Source organism: Culex pipiens, chromosome 1 (assembly GCF_016801865.2).
Source record: "Culex pipiens pallens isolate TS chromosome 1, TS_CPP_V2, whole genome shotgun sequence".
NCBI lineage: Eukaryota > Metazoa > Arthropoda > Insecta > Diptera > Culicidae > Culex > Culex pipiens.
In genome coordinates this window covers 30048051-30055532 of record NC_068937.1, presented here as the reverse complement: position 1 = coordinate 30055532, position 7482 = coordinate 30048051, and positions in this window count along the sequence as shown.

The following is a 7482-nucleotide window of genomic DNA, read 5'->3' as shown; positions in this document are numbered from 1 at the left end:
AGTAATTACAGAGGATATTTAGAGTCTACGGTTAATGAAGAAGCCGATTATCCGCGGCTTGCTCGGGTAACACCGGCCAACAAAATTTCTGCGTAGATTCAACTCGGGGGAAGCATGAAGTTTGGGCGTCCCCAAAAACACGTGCACATTGATTTTTTTCACAAATATTTAGACACTTTACTCCCACATATTACATGCAATTTTTGCTTGGATGCAACAGCGCAAACCGCCCTAATTCTCCATAACATACGACACTGTATAATTTTTACACTTCTTATGCCACTTCAATACATAAGTATGAATGATTCAGAAGTTATGAAATAAAGAAAAATCGAAGGGTTAAAATTACTACAAAATGAATCCAGCTTGAAAGCATGCATGCCAATAGTGGACTTAACTCCCTCACCCACACACTTACTGTGGCCCAAAGCTGGTTTATCCTTTTCCTCCGAAAAGCTCCCTCATGATGGGTTCACCAAATGCGGAAAAAGGGCTGCAAATGGCGCTTGGGTGATAGTTTTCCGGGGGAGGATATTTGAAAGCGATTTACATCTCATTACACTTTCAAAACTCGAGCAAACACCCACCCACCCACACCACACACTCTGGCACATTACACATTCACCACGCGCGAGCATGACTCTTTGGGCCCCGGAAAAAGGCAACGTTTTGTGCAAATTTTATACATCTGTGAGTTTGTGTGTGAGTGTGAGTGCGGTGAATGTGAAAATCACGCACTTGCTTCGTCATTCGGAGTTTGGTTTTGAATTTTGATTGAAAGTCCGTGCCGTCTGACCCGAACGAGAACCCAGAGAACCCAGTCTGGTGGGCGTTGGTGGAATTTGTAATATTGTTAAATTGATTTGTTTTGCGCTGGTGGGCATAGATTTGAGTGTGTGTGTGTGTGATTTCGCCGGAATCCGAGTGTGAGAATATGTGCGTCGAAATCTGTTGATGAGATTTAATTTTGCTTTGTTAGCTGGAATTGTAATGGGATTTGAAGTTTAATTGAAATTGGCTGGAAGTGTTTTAATTATAAATTGTGATTTGAAGCAGAACCAAAGTTGGGAGCAAGAATTGAAACAAGCTGAAATATTTCACAAAACTAAATAAATATAGGTTTTTTTTTTCTTTACTGTTCTGGTTTTTTTCTGTTCTTCTGATATTTTCTTTTTAAACTTTGCTTCCAATTCTCTTCATATTCTTCACAAGTCCACACAAAAAGGATTTTCCACTCGGTAACCTCAATTTGAAGCGTTTCCTGCTCAATCAAACCAACCGAATGATGTTTTGGAGATGCTCCCAAAGTGGCGCTTTCCGGTTCAATCTTCATCTGCGGAGGACTGACTTGCTGTTAGAAATTTAAATCCGCAAATCATGTGAGAAAAATTTGTTAGCAAAAGCACGGAATAGTAATTATTCAATTTTTATTTTTTTAAACATTCCGCAGATCTTGATCCAAAGCATTTCAATCACTTGAAAACTAAAGCAAAATTTATGAAAATCATTTTTTTTCCGTGCACCTTTCAAAATCCCCTTCGCAAGAAATTGCCTCTGACCACACCCCGGAAGGGTTTCATAAACCGAAGTAAATAATTTATTTGCCCATCGAGGACCAGATCCCGAAGAGAACGACGCATCGAGGATACCGGTTTTATCGGTCCTTTCCGGCGTGCTTATTGTATGGCGCACGACCCTCACTGCTATTTTTTTTCTGGTGGAACCTTCTTTAAAATATTTGGTTTTTTGGGGTTCGTTGTTGTTTTGGCTCCCAAGTGATTTGACGTCGACCTTGCGTTGAACCCAGATAATAATGAAGTTTGCGGTACAATTTGATTATGGTTGATGGGCGCCAGAGGGATCGAAAGAATTTGTGGGTCGTTTGTGGGTTTTAAAATGTAATTTGAACCTGGGAAAAAAATTATATGGTAGAGACTGCTTTTTTCATATTTACCGTCATCTGTGGCGAATTGGGACAGCTGAATTTTGCCAGATTCTTGCTCTATATTTTGATATTTTTGATTGATTCCGGATTGAACAGATAATTATCAACTAAATTTGTAAATCTATTTTCTAATTTAAAGCCTTCAAATGATTTAAAAACTATGGTATAATATATTATCCCTATTCAGACTGTAGTCCCGTTTCGCCCAGTTGACGGTATAAATCTCTGCATTGCTGGTTCCTCCATCAGAAGTTATCGCAAACAAATTATTTTTTTATTCAAATATATTTTTGCCTAGTGTTTTCCAAGTTTTCGCATATAAAACTCAACAGTTTGTTTTTGAAAGTATTTTTATCGATAAGTGTATCAAGTGTTGCATAACGCATGATCTTTTGAACGTATTTTTTATATTTTTAGATTCAACTTTGAAATAGTAGTTTATGCAACTCCAACCATTCTTTCAAATGAGAAAAGAAAGGAGAACTCGATGATAAATTTCCTGAAAGAAACCAGTTTGTACAACAAATTTGAACCTTTTTTCCAAGACATGAATGCCACAAAAGTGGTAAAATGTCTTTAATAAAAAACAAGTTGCAAAATGAAGATTTTTTCAGTGAGAGTCGTACATTTATCCTATGAGGTTCACCGAGTTGGATAAATACGACGAGTGATGAAAAAATCAAGTTTTGCAACGAGTTCCATACAACTTTTTTTGGAATTCCGAAAAACACCCATTGAGTGAAATTTTATGTAAAATTTTCATGTATTTTGTCAATAAATCGTTCAAATAAAAAAATGTTGAAAAGTGTTACTTTTCGAAACAAGTGCTGAAAAGTTCAACTTTTCAGCACCCATTTCAGTGCTGAAAAGTAGAACTTTTCAGCATTTATTTCGAAAAGTGTTGCTATTCGATTCTGTTATTTTTGGTACAGAAAAGTAGGCTATTTCATCGTTCAATAATGACAGGAAAAGTAAGTAGTTTCACGACGGATTTTTCTCTTTTCTTTAAATTTTTCTCATTATTTGAAATAACATGCTTCACACCTAAACTCCCAAGCTCGAGAAAAGGGGGAATTTCCATACATATTCCCCCTTTTTCTCAAGCTCGGGAGTTTAGGTGTTAATATTGGAAACTGTTTAAATTAGTATTTTTCAAAGAAGCATAAGAAATATACGGGCAAATTTTCATTCAAATGCTAAAAAAAATTGATCAAAAAGAACAATGATCGGTCACTCATAAACCGTCGTAAATTTTTCTCTAACCAATTTTTACCTTTTTAAATAGATTTTTTTCTTTTTGGCAAATGTCTCCAAAAATATTAAAATATTAAAAGTTATGTGATTTTCTTTATTAAAATAATTTAAATTTTATTTAAGTATTTTGAAAAAAATATACAAAACTGCTTAATATTTTTTTGAGCAGGTTTGTCGTTTGAATTTAATTTCAGGTTTCTAGTTTTCAAAAAAAATCAATGTACAAATGTATTTTTTCCATAAAATTTTGATAAAACTACTGATTTTGAAACATTTTTTAAAAAACAATCAAACCAACATGTTAAAAGTAACAATTGGAATGTGAATACATTTTTGGAATAACAGAAAAATAAAATATCTATAAAAAAAAACCTACAGGAAAAATATGTTTTCAATTATATTCTGTTTCACTGGACGAAATTATTTGACACGCTGATGCAAAATCAAATTATTGTTTTCGTTGCGCTCCCTCATTCTTAAACATAATCCATAAAATCAGGGAGCAAAACAAACAGTTCTCACATTAAAGCAAAAATAACAAAATGGCATGAAATTTAATTGAAAAAACATGAATTCCAAAACATAATATAACATAACATAACATAACATAACATAACATAACATAACATAACATAACATAACATAACATAACATAACATAACATAACATAACATAACATAACATAACATAACATAACATAACATAACATAACATAACATAACATAACATAACATAACATAACATAACATAACATAACATAACATAACATAACATAACATAACATAACATAACATAACATAACATAACATAACATAACATAACATAACATAACATAACATAACATAACATAACATAACATAACATAACTACTGGCATCATGTTCAAAGCCTTTTGTGGTACAGAGAAACCTCTTTTTACGCGGTGGCGTTACGCTTTTTGTTTTGTAGATTTCTCTTAAACCATACAATATTTTTGCAAGCTTCAAAAAGCGTTTTGTAGATCTGAACAAAACCTACAAATTGCTTTGAAAAGATTGCAAAAATGTTGCGTCGTTCCAGAGAAATCTAAAAATTAGAAAAACGTAACGCACCGCGTAAAAAGAGGTTTCACTGTACTCATTTTTAAAAATCAACTTGAGATTTGAATATAATTTGATAAATGAATGATTTGATGATTTATTTATGTGATAATTTGTTGATTTGATGATTCGTTGATACGTTTATTTAAAAATGTGTTGATTTGTTTACGTAAAAATTTGCTGATTTGTTGATTTCGTCGTTGTCGTGCTATCTTGTCGCACGTGCATTTTGCTCAAAATTGAGCCATTTTGTGCAGCTTTCAATACCTCAGCTGTTGATCTTCACAGATCCCCAAAATCGGATTTCAATCTTGAGATATTCAATAAAAACCGAAAAACTCAGTGCATTGTTATCACTCTTCATATGAAAGATGCTTCCATCTTGTCGTGCTATCTTGACACACCCTTATTTGTTTATTTGTTTATTAAAATCATCCGACAACTTGTGGTCTTAATGATAAAACTTAACTTAACTAAAGACAAATGCTAACAACATGAAACACAAAAACAGATTAAAGCTGGTGAGAGTACCAGAGTCGGGCTCGTTGTTGAAACTGCGGGGTGGAGATGTTGGGATCGTACAGGTGGGAAAATACGTTGAATCGGCTACACATGAAACGAACTGGTTCGTGCTGTCCATAGTTGGTGTTGCGGTGAGCAAGTTGTAGATATTGGCGTTGACGAAGTGGCCGAGCAGGTGTGTAGATTTGAATTTGAGCGCGAATCCAAGGAGTGTCAACTTCACCGGCCAGTACTTTGGCAACAAACGTTGCTTGTGAGACGTGCCGCCTCCGCTCGAGAGTCTCTAGCTGCAAGACACGACAACGTTCTTCGTACGTGTTCCAACCGGCAGGATTCCTTGCACGGCGAAGGGCAAGCCGGGTGAATTTTCGCTGAACTGATTCAATTTTAGCAGTCCAGGTGCTCTGGTACGGACACCACACTACGGAGCAGAACTCAAGGATGGATCTTACCAGCGCGCAGTATAATGAACGTAAGCACGCGACATCTCGGAAGTCATCAGCGATCCTAAAGATGAATCCAAGCTGTCGATTGGCTCTGGACACGATGTCATGGAGGTGGATAGTGAAACACAATTTGCTATCAAGGGTAACGCCCAGGTCACGTACTTGGGTTACCCGAGCAAGAGTGTTTCCGGCGATGGCATAGTCGAAGACCACGGGTTTGAGTTTACGGTGGAAAGAGATTGTGCTACACTTTTCTATGCTGATCGTCAGGAAGTTACGCACGCACCATTCGTTAAAGTGGTTTAACTGTCTTTGCAGAGCTGAGCAGTTCAAAACGCTTCTAACAACGGTGAAGATTTTGACATCATCAGCGTAAAACAACCGGCACCCTTCGCTTAGCAGCATCGACAGTTCGTTGGCGAAAAGTATGAACAGTAACGGACCTAAATTACTGCCTTGAGGAACGCCAGAGAGACTTATGAACATGTCTGACTCAGAGTTCCCAATCTTGACTCGCAGAATCCGGTTGGTGAGGTAAGACTTCAGCCAACGAACGAGACTGGCGGAGACTCCGAGTCTTTCCAGTCGTTTTAGCAAAACTCCGTGGTCAACCCGATCGAACGCCGCCTTCAAGTCTGTGTACACTGCGTCGACTTGAGCTCCAGCATCCATTTCTTGAAGACAATGTGACACGAATTGAGCAAGATTCGTGACAACAGAGCGTTTAGGGTAGAAGCCATGCTGATCCGTGGAAATGTAGTTTTTGCAAGAGTCAAACAGTACATTATTGACCAGAATTTCGAAAACCTTCGAACAAGCCGAGAGAGAGGTGATTCCACGGTAATTTTTGACGCTGCTTTTGTCACCTTTCTTGTGCACCGGGAACATAAAAGAGGCTTTCCACTTATCCGGGAAGGTGCTTTGCCGCAAAGATAGGTTGAACAGGCAGGTCAAGGGGGAAAGGAGTGCACCAGAACATCGTTTGATAACCGAAGAGGGAATTCCGTCGGGACCGGGCGAATAGGAGAGTTTGAGCTTGTTAATAGCAGCAGATACTTGGCAATTCGCAACTTCCGTGAGGGAACACTCGATAGCATTGATGGGAGTGTTCCTTGTGGCTTCGATAATTTCCGCCTCCGAAGCGAACCTGGAATTGAACGCGTCCTTGAAGTGGGCAGCAAACAGGGCACATTTCTCCTCTGAAGTCGCAGCAGCAACATCGTCCAGGTATAATGTGGGTGGCAGACCGTCCGCTTTTCTTTTTGAGTTCACGAATGACCAAAAGTTCTTAGGATTTCTCCGGAGATCACGCTGCGTCCTTATGACGTATCGCCTGTAGAGGGTGCGGTTGTACCCCCGGTATCTTTTGCTGGCAAGGTTGAATTTGGATTTGAAGAAAGGCGAGCGGTGATTGCTGAATTCTTGAAGAGCAGCTGTTTTGAGTCGGTTTAGTTTCCGTAGTTTCCGTAAAATAGCTGTAAGTGCGACAACTGGCTAAAGGGATTTCAGGTCAGAACGCGTTTGACACAGGTGCAAGCTCGACTTCCGTAAACATTTGTAATTACAACTCGGGATTCCTGCAACCAAATTAAACCAAAATTCGGAATAATGTACAGAATGGTCAACTGATCAAAACGTGTTTGTTATTGTTTACATTGCGTGTTTTTTGTTTGACCAAGGTCAACCATTAAAACGCGTTTTTCTTGGAACGTCAAAAATCGACGTGCGACAAAATAGCAGGGCAGCGTCGATTTGTTGATTTGATGATTTCTCAGGAGGGTGCTGTGTCCCTCGCCTAAACCAGACTAAAATTTATGATAAAACTGTCAGACCAAATCTGTCAGACCAGGACTGTCAGACCAAAGAGTAAAAAGTAAACAATCTTAGTCATTGACGAAGCTGCACACAAATCAAGAAAAGAAAATTTGAAAAAGAATTTTATTTTTTCAGTTCAATAACTGGATTTGGGCTGCAAAATTAAATGTACGCCAGAAAATGATTAAATAGTGCGGCGTCCTGTACACCGACAATTAAATAAGCAGTTAAGAGCCTTATTCGTCTACTTTAATTTTTGATCGCGTTTTCGGTTTACACCTGAAAAATCTTGAAATTATTTATGTGGATTTGTGATTTTTCTCGTTCAATCATTCCCTTGTGATTTCTAGAGTTTTTTTGAAAAGGTCTTATAAACATATGAAAGACAATAGCTTATAGGACCTTTTACAAAAAACTCTAGT